General features: G+C 31.7%; 1 long non-coding RNA gene across 1 annotated transcript; it reads right to left on the bottom strand.

Annotated features, from left to right (window-relative positions):
* Positions 1-13,456: 13,456 nt before the first annotated feature.
* On the bottom strand, positions 13,457-14,295 carry LOC134726774 (uncharacterized). Its single transcript, XR_010108635.1, has 3 exons — positions 14,243-14,295; positions 14,023-14,100; positions 13,457-13,468 (listed from the first exon to the last, which is right to left on the bottom strand). It is a non-coding gene; the product is annotated as an uncharacterized LOC134726774 (long non-coding RNA).
* Positions 14,296-16,422: the final 2,127 nt, after the last annotated feature.

The following is a 16,422-nucleotide window of genomic DNA, read 5'->3' as shown; positions in this document are numbered from 1 at the left end:
TCCAATGGCGTTGTAATTATTGAACATTAGTACTACAATTGACATCGAAAAAGATTAACGCGTGTAATGTTCCTGAATAACACACGGCTGCAAATTGTTTTAAATGATACAATAATATATTTATTTTAATTTCTGTTTGATCGTGAAAGGTTTCTATGGTCACATTTGTGTATTTTAGGCTTTAATGGGTACCCCTCAATTTACGGTTTGGGGAAATAAAAAAAAAAAAAACTATTTGTTTTTGTTAAATTTCCCGCTATTCTCGTAAATATTTTTGACGCACATATCATCAAGGATCATCGAAAGACCTACCTTTCCCGAGTAAAACTAGCAATTTTAAAGTTCGCTGTTTTTAAAACATATGATTCAAAAACAGTATTTGACATTCAGGACGACAAAATGTATTATTGTGATACTGTATGCCAATTTTTTTGTCAAAAACTCAAAATTAAAATCTGTCAATCAGCTCCACCATTTATGTTTTCCTTCACAATGAATTTGATAGTTTTTTTTTATTATGTGCATTTTTACCGACTGTGCAAGGGCTGTATAACCAGTGAAGGTCTTTAAAAACTTCCATTTGTTGATGCACATTTTCAAAGATAAGTTGATTTATTTTTGATTAATTTTGATAAACAAAGTAGTTTGGATTAGTTTTTTTTTCAAAAAATATATTGAAATAATTTTGATAAACTGGTGTTTTATAGTTTAGAAAATAATTCTGTAATGTACTGTAGTAAAAAATTATAAACATATGAAAATTTATGGATGTGGAAATGTCTAGGCCACTTCTTCTTTTGTTATGTCATAAATGGGAGGAAAAATCGGAAGGTTTCAGATCAACGCCATTTTGTTATAGCAGCTCGTTTTATTTTTTAAAGTAGTCTAATTTGTCGTTTTACATCGTTCATAGCAAATGCTTATGAGTGAACCATTTTTTAAGCATTATTACCTTTGACCTCGGTTTCACAAAAACATGAAAAATGTGACCACTCTTGATTTGTATGACCAAACTTTTCTTATAGAAGACGTATTCCTCTTTCCATCGATATATAATTTAGGTATGTGTTCCTCCGGGATATTGAAGTTTTATGAACTCTGGTTGCAGTCCTAAAAGAAAACACAGAAAACTTAATGAATGTTTTTATTTAAATGCATATCCCAAACACATATTGTAGTTCTACCTGACAAACCAAAGCTTACAGTGTTCTTCAATATATCGACGACTTCAACTGAACCAGCTGTAGATCCATCAAAATCAGGGGGCAATAATTCTTCACTTGTTTTGATGGAAGGAGATACTGTTACATTTGTGTGTAAAGGTATCGTTGGAAAACCACCAGCAAGATTTGTTTTTCAAAAGCTTCGTCCACACCGTATCCTAGTGCAAAATTATACAAACGTAACAACACATGTACATGCACTTAATGGCATATGCTATTACTGGGGAGAAAGCTACTTCACTTTTCGAGTCATGAGTGATGACAATCAAGCAACTATACGCTGCATTATCGATGCGTCATCGACAGGAGACACTCTTTATGATGATTCAACTGTAATTGAAGTTTTCAGTAAGTAAATACATAATAAATACAAAATAAATCGAAATGTTTGAATGTTACCTAGGTAAATTATGTTCATCCCGCAGATATTTGTTGGTCAACAAAATTAATTCTGTTGTAATTGTATTCTCTTTTCTTCGTATACGTAACATTGCAATTTTTCAATAATAATAATAGGTCTCAATAAAATCAAAAAGAAAGCAATCGAGTGGCATGCACAACATACTTTCTCATGTAAAGTCTGTGAAATGTACATGTGTAGCGATTAAAAAATATAAATATTCATCTAATTATGATTGTTATATCTACAAAAGTTGCATTGTTATCCTTTGTTTAATAAAGAAAAAAACCTTTCAGTGTACCTGAAATTTACTATTTACTGTTTCGAATACAAATATTAACATTGCCGACAATTTTTGTCAAGAGGAAAATGCTTTCTTTGTTCAAATAATTTTATTTTTTATTTACATTGCTCCTAATAGTATATGAAACCCATTAATGAATATCAAATTAGAAAGAAAAACGCATCAGTTTACTTATTATATTACATAAACAATATCGACCAGCAATAACATGCACTGGACATACTTAATGATTACTTCAGAGGTACGAAAAAATCAGCCATTGACTATCCGTTGCACTCGATATTTTCTACAACAAGAGTGTACAATTGACACTTAAAGTCAACGCGACATGAAAAATCCCATTATTACACTCTTCCTTTGTTCCCATACAAAACAAAGTGTTCTTGGAAATGTGACGATACATGTTACACCAACTATTCTAAATCTACCGCACCCAATGCAATTTTTTTTTACAGTTAACGTATCCGCTGTATTGCCCAGTGCGAAAACTTGGAACATTTAAAAATTTTAACATCGTTGCAGAGCAGATAAAACCTAAACAAGACCTTCAAAAAACAAATAAGAACAAGGAATTAGAGTTGTCTATAGTTTGTTTGTGCAAAAATCATTTTTTGAATGTCTACAAAGAATCATGGCATCGATAGCAATTATGCGGAAAATGCTCTTGCTGTATACAATACAGACTATAATAAGATACACGACTTGATTCATTGTTCCATCTCTAAAGAGTCCTTAAGCAAAACTAAGACTCACTGTTCCCGTAGGTTTCAGCTTTCATATTTTGTTTGTGAACTGTTTGATTAGGTTAGTTAAATGGGAACTGTGTTATGGCATGTCAATAACTGGTATGGAATTGAAAAGGCATGCATGACTTTGCACACTTTATTTTCATGGAGATTTTTTAGCTAGCTTTCCTCATTAAGTCATCGGCTATTTACTTTGATACTTTTATTATAGTTCATCAGTCAAAATGTGTTCCTATGTCATTTGAAGGGATTCCCCCAGTGGAAAGTATTGTTTTGGAGGCATTTTTGTTAACATTAGAACGTCAAATTTCAAAGCAGATTAAACAGCCTCCCCACACAGTCCCATATACATTTGGTTCCTTTGATGAGTTTAACGTGTGCCCCATCCGTTCCGATGTCCACCTACTAGACAATATGTATTAAATAAAAATAAAGCACGGTACTAAGTGCAGCTACGTTTTTATAACAGCAACCAATGACTGTAATTATTAGCTTTATAAAGCTGAAGGTGCTCTTCGATAAATATATTTACAATTAAAAATGAATTCAAGATTAACATATGATAATGGTGCTTTGTCTTTTGTGTCTTTTTCTACGGTTCCAAAGCTGACGAATCAACAACCCTATTTTGTTCAAAATGCAGTCCTGGTTGGAACAGAACAATAGGAGACTCGGGAGGAAAATTGCATTACTTAAGTATATATTACTTCTTTGAAAATGTTTTAGTTATATTCCAAATATTACAACTTTATAATAGTGTTTTAGTTAGAAAGCATTTCTCCATATATTCTGTAACTCTAAAAACACATTTTAGCCCATTGTGAAATTTCATTTAAATAATTTTTAGAACAAATCTTGAATGTCATACTTAATTCACTCTAGAGTTTTATTATATTTCAAAGTTATGTTTACAAATAAAACACCGGAAACCAAATGAGATAGCAGTTAACTATAGGTAAGTGGCCGGCTTCAACAATAAGCAAAACCTATAACGCACAAATCCTAAAAACCAACGGTTTATTTATGAACAAAATAATGAACGAAAGCAAATACAGAATGTAGCGGGGTGAAAGTAGTTTGTTGATGTCAAACCCTCCTTCTAAACTTGTAAAGTGGTGTAACAGTACAGCATAAGAACAAACTATAAAAATCAGTTGAAAAGTTAATGTCAAAAGAGATGCATGTATCAATATGTAGCCTTAACATTTTTGTCATATTCCTTGTGTTTTGTACGGAGAGTTATTTCAGTGATATTGAATTGAATGTTGAACAAGATTTACTATTTGGATGCATATGTACAATTAACATGCACATAACTTGTCGCAGTCAAATTTTCTAATATCTACATTTTCATTGTTTGCTGTCGGACATGTTTTATTTGATAACTGTATAAAACACAAAGAAGCCCAAAGGTTTTCCACTGTTTTATCATTATACTTATATAACGAGCTCTTGTATAGAGGATACCTATTCAATATTCATTTAGTCCATATTTGAGGCCATGGGATGAAAAAATAGTTTTTGATACTAGATGGATAGTTTTTGATACTAGCTGGATAGTTTTTGATACTAGCTGGATAGTTTTTGATACTAGCTGGATAGTTTTTGATACTAGCTGGATAGTTTTTAATACTAGCTGGATAGTTTTCGCATTCGCAATCAAATCTCATCTCCATATAGTCATTCGAAACATGAAAGGATTTCCATGTGTTTAATTATAATATTATTACTGTTTTATGTTGTTCGAAATATTGAAGCATAATTGAAATAAGTAGGAAAGATTAAAATTGTTATATGAACGTTTTTTACGGAGTAATTGTGGTTGTTACTGAATCACATTTGGGTGTTTAATTTAGTAATTGTCACAATCACTGATTAAAAGATATACATGGTAGAAGAACATCATTGATCCGTAGAAATAAGTGCCTGGGTTTTATACAATCTAAAACTATATAGTATTTCACATCCCACCGTTTATGGTAATGTATTCTATACAAAGCATAAAACTCTTGCCATTATCCTCAAAAGTAATCACTCCTTTAAACAAACCTTTTTACAAGAGATATAGTTACGAAAGTCTTGTTAAGTCATTAAAGATAATCTAGAATATTATTTATTGAAAGCGATTTGCTTCAACTACTGGGGAATAGTTGTTTTAAATTGCAAATATACCACATCCCCTTATTTTTCTTGTCTAGTAAAGTATTTGTTCTTCCGAACGCTTCTAGAATGCTCATCCTTTTAACGTGTGCTCCTTATAGTGTTGATGGGCCAATTATCATCATGTTTCTTTAAGATGTGTATCAAATCTACAGCAATTCTATAAAAAAAAAGGGAAAATAACATAGTATAGAGAAGTCTAAATTGACACCTGTATAAACATTTGTTTATTTTAAAAACATCTTGCATAAAATTTTACAAAACTTTGAAATGGATTAGAAATCTTCAAAAGTACTGTGTTTCAAATCAAACACTATACAACATTTTAAGTAAAATGTGCACAGCCCGTATATTAACATGAATATATGAATCAGAACCAAGCGTAGACTCGATCTGTAACTCATCATAGTTGACTCACATACTGAACGTAAGCTAAATATAACATTGCGTTTAGAAAAAAAGTCTATATATTTAGAGCGCATTTCTTTCTAACACATACGATGCCAACGGCTAAGCGCGCACATGTTTTGATCATTTGTTTCTAACATACGCTTGGAAACTTTACTTAAAATTTGACAAACTATGCATTCGCTAAATATGCGTCTACAGTTTGTCGTTCATCGTTTGTTTCTGTTAGTACAAACGCTACATTTGTTTATTAAATTTTTTAAAGAGGGAGGGTTAGCGCTATAGAACCAGGTTTAATCCACCATTTTCTACATTTGAAAATGCCTGTACCAAGTCAGAAATTTGACAGTTCTTGTCTATTCGTTCTGATGCGTTTTGTTATTTGATTTTGCCATGTGATTATGGACTTTCCGTATTGATTTTCCTCTGAGTTCAGTATTTTTGTTATTTTACTTTTTCTAACTTTAACTTGACTATGCGATGTATTTGTTCCTATGTTTGTCAATAGTATGTTTACCGACGACATGTGCATACATCATTGAAAGTTCAAACAGGGTCAGCAAACACTGATTAAACGATGTATTTGTTTCTACTTTTGTAGCGTTTAAAAAACAACAACAAACGCCAAACAACATTTACAAAATATTGGTCAGAAAGAAATGCACTCCTAGACTGCAATTTTTATGCCCCAACTATGATAGTAGAGGGGCATTATGTCTTCTGGTCTGTGCGTCCGTTCGTCCATCCCTCCGTTTGACCCGCTTAGGGTTACAGTTTTTGGTCAAGGTAGTTTTTGATGAAAGTGAAGTCCAATCAACTTGAAACTTAATACACTTGTTGCTAATGGTATGATTTTTTTTAATTTAAAAGCCAATTAGACTTTTGACTACAATTTTACGGTCCACGGAACATAGAAAATAAAAGTGCAAGTTTCAGGTTAAAGTTTTTGGTCAAGGTAGTTTTTGATGAACCTAAAGTCCAATCAACTTGAAACATAATACACTTGTTGCTTATGATATAATTTGTTTAATTGTAAAGCCAAATTGGACTTTTGATCACAATTTCACGGTCCACGGAACATAGAAAATGAAAGTGCGAGTTTTAGGTTAATGTTTTGGTCAAGATAGTTTTTGATGAACCTGAAGTCCAATCAACTGAAAAATTAATACACTTGTTGCTTATTATATCATCTTTTTAATTCGAATGCCAAATTAGACTTTTGACCACAATGTCACGGTTCACGGAACATAGAAAATAAAAGTGCGAGTTTCAGGTTAAAGATTTTGGTCAAGGTAGTTTTTCATGTCCAGTCAACTTGAAACTTAATACACATGTTTCCTATGGTATTATCTTTCTAATTTTATTACCAAATTAGATTTTTTTTTACCAAATTTCACGGTTCATTGAACATGGAAAATGATAGTGAGAGTGGGGCATCCGTGTACTTTGGACAAATTCTTGTTTAAAACACTTTCATCATATTAAATTATGTGTGTGTTATTGACTTTTATGTAGCATCTTATACATCATAAATTATATCCATATTATCTTATGATAAAGTATTTTACTATATAAAAAAGGAATGCATAAGAACATGGTTTAAGGACTTTTAAAAAATTTGTAGAGACTCCAACACTATATCGTACTACTGCAGAGTTTTCCATCTATTCTATTTTTTTTTATTTATTTCCTGCAAGTGTAATTTCAAAAGATGAGATATTTGCGCAGGTTTGATTTGAGATTCCTCTAATAATACTTTACTTTCCTTTATGATAATGATAGTCACATACACTTCTGTGAGGAGCCACTTGATACGCTTCGAGAATCCTCCAAGATTATCCAAAGCTTCCTCGTGCGAATTAATCTATGATCCTTTTTAACATGTTTTATCCCGTTTTAAATTAAGTGCGTACATGTACGGTCAAAGAAAGGTATATCTATATAAATGTTCAGAAACTATTTTAGATAATTTTCAAATACCTAGTACTTGAATAATTTACCAGTTATATATATACCCGCTATACGGTATTACGTTCATTTGTATGTTTAAAATGCATGCATTTGGTAATGGCTTTCTATATGTTTTAGATGTATTTGGAAAAACGCACTAGAGCCGTCATTTTCAATTCAGAAAAATATTTCCTGGTCTGCATACTTTACAGTAAACTTTTCTTTTAACTCATATCTTGTATACACGCTTCGCACACCAGAATCTGACATCATTCTGGTCTACGTTCTATTTTAAAAACCTTTTGGAATTCTTCAGATTAGTCAAAGTAAAGTCCACCTTTTAATTTACGAATGTTTGTTTACCACAGAACAGTTCCTGGTAGGTAAAGCCTGGACAAATGCTCTGTAATATCAGATTTGTATTGTTATTTGAAATACATATACTGGTTGATTAGAAACTACAATGCTATTTTTGTAGATCCAGTTTTTATAGGGATTGGATTGATTTTTATATATTGCCTACTGGTATTCGTAGCAATTATCCTAAATCATAGGGAAGAGTAAGTAAAAATTGTTATCATGGTTATATAGATATACTTTATCTGTGTATTTCTTTGTTAATAATAAAGTAGTACTAATATATATATATATTACTAAATTAGGGAGCTTAAAAGGCGTTGCTTGACACTTGTTATGAGTGTGATTCAACCACTTCATCTTAATCGTGAGAGTAACATATTAATTATACATAACGCCAAAAAATGATTTCATTTGTTTTCCTATTGTAAACTTTCGATTATATGCACCTACATTTATAACCTTGTGAAATTTGCCTTCAGGTACAGATAGAGTGGTACTCTTCTAACAGGCCGCATGAGATTGAACGTACCTTTTCTGATCAGCCATGCATATCTAATCAACCTCTCTACGTGAATTTCAACCTTAGTATCTGCATAATTTAGTAATTTATATACGAAGTTAAACGATGTGTACATTTCAATTCAATACAACAACAACTATATAGAAATACAACGAACAGGCATATAGTGGTTACTACGTAGTAACCACAAAAAACAAGTGTCCATGAAATATTTCCAGCTCTTAATATCGTCACGACCATATACAAAACGTGTGAATAAATTTTAAAAGCATCAAAAGCATTAATGATATGACATCAACGTGTAATTATACATGACTGCCTTTAACTTTATGTTATTTGGACAGAGTTTTTAAAAATCGTTACTGTTTCGAACGGATATGTATGCAATCCATAAAGCTGTTGATCAACTATTATTAACTATTGGATAATTGCTTATTTTTATTGAGTATATAAGTGCAAAGAGCGAGAAAACAATGCTGAGAAATATAATCAATTTGGTTTAAGCGTAAAAGATATATTTTAAAGAATTCTCTAGATCTAACATGTTTTATAGTTAAACTAAGTATACCCTTATTGATGTTGTTCTCTTTTAGAAATCAGAGAACAATATGTAAACCACCTCCTGTCAGTTCCATTTCATTACAAAAGGAACAAAATAGAGTATAGTACAAAATATCCACAGGAGCGCATTGGCGGAGTAGACAAAAGAGAAATCGGACGAGTTGCCCTGCCTATGGACATAATAATACATGCTTTAGTAATATATAAAAACAATCATTCATCCATTAACTCTGTTAGCTATGAATATAAACTTGAGGTAAAGTAGAGATGTTGGCGTTGGATGTTTTTGCACTTCAGTGTTTTTGTTAGTCTGTTGTTTGCCTCTTATATTTTCCTCGGTTTTAGTTTGTTAATCGGATTTGTTTTCGCGTATTATTATGACATATTTGAACAACGGTATACTGATGTTTGCTTTAATCACAAATGTAAATATATGATGAATGCATACAGAACATACAAATCAAGGATGAGCAAAATCGTAAACAATCACAGTAATTAGAAATAAACAAGATCGGGTTGTCGACAGTCTGCTATAAATGAAACCAACTACAAAAAGAAATGCATCAACTTGAAATAGACAAACTCAATTCTTACAAAAATAGAAAAAAATCATTTCTGATTTTGGTTAATATGGGGACTTCAATAACAGTAGAAAATTCTAATAAAAAAAAAATCATTGTACTAATGAACTCAAAATCGTTCAATTTTTTTTATGTCATGTTTTGAAATCCCGGACCTGCGCAGAAATCTACAATGTACTTCCTATTTCCGGTCTTGTTAGTATGAATCTTTGAGTTAAATATATATATTTATCAGTCTAGTATATAAATAGGAAGGAACGCAATACCAATTTCATTTTTAATAATTCCTTGATGAAAAAACGTTACTTGATTATAGCGTTTCTTTGTTTACATTGCATATGACGTCATAACTTAAATAACGTCACAACTAAAATCCCTAACAACAGAACCAAAATCGGAAACGTTACGGTATTTCCGTTTCTTTTGTTTTTAACAAATATTTAGGTTACAAAAAATAATTCACACAGACTTAATTCGTCCACATTTACAGGTAATGCCTGTCTCATAATATGTTTGCAGTGTAATTTGAATGTTGCATCAATATACGTATGCCGTTTTCTTAACATTAACAGCAAATGTCATAGTCAGTATGTAATTTTTCGTTATGCATTTGGACGAAAACATGTTTTAAATCGAAATCTAATGATATATATATGAGAAGAACATATCTCCGTTATATTGCTATAACTGAATCAATATAATTTAATCTTGGTTTTTATCCTTGATGTGTAAGATCTGTTAAACGCTGTGTAGGATCTTAACACACTCATCCAGGGGTCATATTGAGGTGATATTTTACAAATGTTTCATACACTATTTAACCATCAGCTTATCAAATTGAGGGACACGCATGCACTTTTATTACAAAATGCTGATTTTAACATGTAGTTTGATCATCAGTTTTGAAAACGTAAGATTCATAATTTATAACGATAATAAAACAATGAAACTTTCCGTTTTGCTCAGTTCATGAATGTTTACGAAAAGCATGTTCAGACCGTTGCATTTAATCTGGGTCACGTCATGAAATTATCATGTTAGAAATAAAGGAAATGATAAATGAGAGATGTGCAAATCTGATTACTCGAATAAGCAGAGACACATCAATGTTAAACATATGTCGTTGTTCCAGCACATAAAGCCGTTAATGATAGTGTCTTTATATGTAAAAACCATTATTTGCAATGTCTCACAACAGAGCTTGAAATAAATATAACAACTGGTAATCCTACATATTCTTTAACATCATTAAGCAAGGACGACATTTTACAAAATCACTAACCAGTCCTTTTTCTTTTGTTATCAATATCAAAGAAAACGAAAACAAATTACCATCATTATACATGATACATAAACTACATAAAACTCCATATAAAGAACGATACATAGCAGGATCATCAAAATGATTGACAAAACAGCTTTCTAAAGTACTGACTACTATTCTTTCTGCAGTTGAAGATGGGCTTCAAATATACTGTGATGAGATATATTCTACCAGTGGTGTTAACCATATATCTGGATTCTCAAAAAATAGAAAGATCTACTGCTTTGTCTTCGATCACAATCTTTGCAATTTTGCAGCAACATAAGACTTTTGATTTTTCTAAGATTTACACTACTACTCCCCATGCTCAGTAAAAAGATCGACCTCACCATCTCATAAAAAGACAAACAGAAAAAGTACCTTGCGAAATTCTTTAATTTTACTTTCCGATATATTGATGATGTCCTATTATTAAATAACCCATATTTCGGCCAATACTTGCATCTCATACACCCCAGTTAACTTGAAATTAAGAACACTACTGATACTAGAAGGACTGCTTCATACCTTGAGCTATTCCTCAATATTGACACAGATGGACGACTTTATACGAAAATCTATGATAAACGGGACGATTCCAACTTCCCAATTATCAATTTCACAATTCTCAGCAGTTACATATCCTCTGTCAATTGGTATGGTGTTTACATATCTCAATTGATACGTTATTCTCGTGCATCTCACTATACGGATTTCCCATACAGGAGTGTGCTCATAACGCAGAAACTGCTCTAACAAATTTATGAGAAGGACAGATTTAAACAGGAAACTCTGTAAATTTTACGGGACACCATCGCAAATTGGTTGATCCATTCGATGTATCTGTGTCCAAACTGATTATGGACATTTTCAACATGTGTTAGATTGAGCGGTTTGTCATTACGTCGGCTGCTTTTTTTATAACCGAAGGTGATTTATTCCCGATTGTGACTGTTTTGCTGAGTGTGAATTCGCATTGCTACAAATGTATCAGACGTGTAACGGTACTTTTTTTTATCCTAAATTCATTTATATAGTTTTTATGTTATATGTGTTATTGTCATCGGATTTTGTCACATGTTCTAACGTTTGTAGCTGTAAATCGTCTGTAAAATTTCTGTTGTATTCGTGATTTCTGGTAAAGGTAATTAATCATCCAGTTCGTTTATTACATATAAATTTGGAACAACGAAATTACACTATATATTGTTTACAGTTTGATTCAATAGAAACACCACCAAAGCTATTTTTTTTAAATTAATTAGTATAATATTGTAATTTTCACTGTTATTCATAAATGTTAGATAAGTCATACAAATCTAATCTTGAATTTCATCCAAATTCTTTCTTAATTTTGGGAACTCGTTTTAGAAATTCAAATTTGACGTCACTTTGTACTTTGTGCGTTGTACTGGCTTTGGCTAACACGGCTGTGTATTCATGTAGTGTATCCATTTTCTATTATGTAGCTAGTCACCACTTCAGTTTAATCATGTATATCACTATACAGTCATTTTCTATGATTGACTGTTTGCAAAAGTATGAATAAATAATAAGGATGTTGTTGTCCCAGGAGGATAACACTGTCCGTATTGGTCACAACTTCTAAGAACTTTTGGTGCTCGGTAGTTTTTAACTTTGAACTTGTTTGGCTTTCAAACTTTTTTCATCTGAGCGTCGCTGGTTTGTCTTGCGTGGACGTGGTGAGCGTCTGGCGTATTAAAATTTTAATCTGATACTTTTTGTTGGCTATTATTCGTTTGTTTCTGTGTCCTATTTTTTCTCCCATTTATTTGTATTTCTTAAAATGCCCTGTACCAAGTCAGGAAAATAGCCATTGCTATATTATAGTTCGTTTCTGTGTGTGTTACATTTAAATTTTGTGTTTCTGTTGTGTCGTAGTTCTCCTACATTTGATACGTTTTCCTCAGTTTTAGTTTGTAACCTGGATTTGTTTTTTTCTCTATCGATTTATGAATATTGAACAGCGATATATTACTGTTGGCTTTATTTATAAAACAGTCAAACTAAGGCAATCGCATGAACTTTAAAAGAAGAGAGATCAGATGATTCGGCGGCTACGCGTCTTCAACATAACATTTGATTAAGGTGTAATACCACCATTGATTTTCCCTATTAGTATTTGTTAAATTGGTACTTTTAAAAAAATTGTACAGTATTTACCTTTATTTCAACCAAAGAAATACTTTGCATGTTTAATCCTTTCCAGTGATACAGTGAAAATTTCACACAACATTTCATTGCATATAAGAAAATAATCATCACCGGAAGTAAACAACCCATTTTTTACACTGTTATTTACTGGTTACCTGCTTTGGTAGCTATGTAACCTTAACGTTCCAAAATATTTTAGAAGACCATCAAATAAAAAAAGAATGATGCTCTCAGATATCCAACATGCATATTTACGACTCAGAAATATTCAAGTGCATTGAAATGCAGGATTAATTTTCTACATCTGTCAAATTCAAGGGAATATTTTTAAGGCCTACTTTTGTATGCATTCGGATGTGACGTACCATGATTTGGTGGTATTACACCTAAAGAACACCTAAATGTCAAATAAACTTAATGTAACTTTTCCCTCCAATTGCAAGTTATTTCAAGCATAACTGTCAAGTTTTATCTCAGTCAGAGCTATAGTTTCAGAGAAAATACTATAACGAAAGACATATCCTACGGCAATTTCAGTCTAATTTCTTCGAAAAATCCTAATTTCAGTGTATCATTATAAAATGCAGTGTTGACTAATATCTGATCAGAAACTCATGATCTATGCATTCAAACAATTAAATAAAATACAAAAGACAACTTTTAGATGATAAACAAATTTATTGCACCTTGTAGAGTTCATTTGAAGGTCTGCTTTGGTCTGTTTTGGTCCATTTTGCCTCCTCCCTTCCATTTTCATCAAAACTCGATATCTTTTGTCTAAAAAATAAAACAAATGTGATTATTTCCCCACAAAAATGAAATAAATGTAATATAAAATCAATAATTAAAGTGGTTTAGCTGAAAGAACTGTCTCTATAAATGTTAACAGTCTACACGGAAGTTTCTAGATGCCCTTATGTGTAACTCGAGTTTTTAGTCTGTTCGCTTAGTGTGACAAATAACGGTTCCCTTTCAGTCAATCATTTATTGTTACTGGTATCAAAGTCTTTTTATTTACTCATAACAGTATATTTCTAATAGATTTACACAAAGAGTCCACTTTCTTGTATTTTACATTAGAAAATGGGGAGAGAGAGTAATAAAAAAATACCTTAAAAATGTTTTTTAAAAAGGGTTATGTCCCTTGGAATGCTGGTACACAAAATAATTGGTAAGAATTATAAAGTTTAAGTATGTGAGGCTGGATTCTGATGTGTATAAATCCAGGGCAAATAAGTGTTAAGATGATTTATTGTCTGTGCAAAATGTAGACGGCACAATGGCATATTGTTAACTTTTGCGGCCAAAAAAAGATGATAGTTGATACTTACTTTAATGCTGAAGTGTCATCTGCAGACCAATTCACATATAAGATTTTTCAACAGAATGCTCTTCAGAACATGTGAACACTGAAATAAAAAATTCACATGTTGTATAAACAAAACTGTTTGGGTAATTTAAAATCTAACACAGTAAATTAAATACAGCTTTGCCTGTCCACCAATTTGACTTAGAAAACACCCGTAAAGCCCCATTTCAAGGAAATTTCACCTCAAACGTGCTTTCTGTGTCTCAATCCATTCCGAATAGTCCATGTTTACAATGCGTAATGAAAAGACGAAACATTCATATTAAAGGGGCACTAGCTACGAGATATATAAAAAAAATCTTAAGTAAGATTGTTTTTGTTCAATCAATATAAATGAAAGTGAAATAATACTTCGCTTTTAGCAGCCAAAATGGTTCAATTTTGTCAAATTAAGCGGAGAAACATTGATAAATACTTATTCACTTGAAGTGAATAATTCGACCTCATTAAATCCGTATTCATGTGAACTTCAATTTATCCCTTAGTTACTTAATCCCTTTATCCCTGCATTGTACGTGTACTGGTTATTTAAAGAAAAGAATGTCAACAATGCAAGTGAAACTACAGTAAATCATTTGATTACTGATTCGACCCATATAAATTCATTTTAATACGGTTAAAAACAATGGGAAACATTTTTAATCTATAAAATAAACCAAATAGACCTGTAAAAATCCAATTGCACGGGTTGGTTTAATCAATTCATATCTTTGTTTATGTTTACATCGCTCATATTGTCATCTGAGGTCAAATCGATAGTTAATTAGATGGCGTCTGGACTGAAATACACACGAAACGAACCTACATATTATCTATCAAATGCTCTGTAAACTGTTTATTTTAGACTTTTGGTAGTTTGGATAAATGTTGTACATTGTTATAAATCAAATATTAGAATTTGAGCCAAATCGGTGACCATGAATTTGACAGCTAGTGTCCTTTTAATATAATGTATTATTTGTATATACCCACATTAACAATAACCAATTCATAACAGGAGTGCGTATGTGGTTAAACATATTAACGAATTCTCGAACTGCTACTACGTTAACTATCGGTAAACTTCGAATAACTTTATTTTTCTATAACTAACACCTTGCGTTATACTTAATCATGCTTCACACGAATCTCATGAGCGCATATACCCGTAAAACCGGCGTTGAAGGTATATGCCATCCTATCAAACTAAACTTTAACACACATCATGTGCTTTATGTCAACACACTCAACCGTTACTACGTCATGTGACCAATACCTATACCAATTCCAATACAAATATATACACCATGTATATAACAAAAACATTAGACATGTGCTTTAAACCTGTTTCATTGTACCATGTGACTTTACTGATTTAAATAACTATGGTCGTGTGTTTAATGAGCTTTCTGTATGCAATGAAAATACAAAATCATGCAAACAGTAAGCTCAGTAATTACATGACCAGAGTTATTTAAATGACTAAAGTCACATGGTACAATGAAACAGGATTCAAGCACATGTCTAATGTTTTGTTTTGCATGGAACACTACTTTTACTAGCTCCATTGAGTATCTTATATCCAAATACATAGAAGTAACATAAAGACCTAATGAGTAACTTTTTTTATTAATGGTTCAAAATTATGATATTCATAGTCATAGTTCGTATATATCATACATTAACCTCTATATTTTCGAAGGGTTAAATATTTCTCAGTGGTGTCTTGCCATGGCTTTGTTTGAACTTGTTTGTTTGCTTTTAGGTCTTGAATGTGTGTCTCTTATATTTTATTAACAGTGCATTTGCATTCAGATATCGCAGATCAAATTTATTCGTTCATTGTGCATTGATTTACGTTTTTTGATTGAGTTAAGTCTGTCAATTGATATATTATCGTGTGTTTTTCAATGATGTGATGTTATGCTATTGTTTAAGAAAAAGGGAGAAGGTTTGGATTCATTTAAACGTTTAATCCCGCTGCAAATGTTTGCATCTGTCCAAAGTCAGGAATCTGATGTACAGTAGTTGTCGTTTGTTTATGTAATATATACGTTTTCTCGTATTTCGTTTTTTTTATATAGATTAAACCGTTGGTATTCCCGTTTAAATGGGTTTACACTCAGTCTAGTAATTTTGGGAGCCTTTATAGCTTGTTGTTCGGTGTGAGCCAAGGCTCTGTGTTGAAGGCCGCACATTGACCTATAATGTTTTACTTTTATCAATTGTTATTTGGATGGAGAGTTGGCTCATTGGCACTCACACCACATCTTCCTATATCTATGAAGAAAAAAATATTTATCTGTAAAATGAATTTTTTTAGAATTATTTTCTGCAGATTTATAGACGTTAAACAGACATTAGATCATATAAAAACCGCCGT

This window comes from Mytilus trossulus, chromosome 7, assembly GCF_036588685.1.
Source record: "Mytilus trossulus isolate FHL-02 chromosome 7, PNRI_Mtr1.1.1.hap1, whole genome shotgun sequence".
In the NCBI taxonomy this organism is placed as follows: domain Eukaryota; kingdom Metazoa; phylum Mollusca; class Bivalvia; order Mytilida; family Mytilidae; genus Mytilus; species Mytilus trossulus.
Note: the sequence above shows the minus strand (reverse complement) of the source record. Positions and strands in the feature narration are given on the sequence as shown.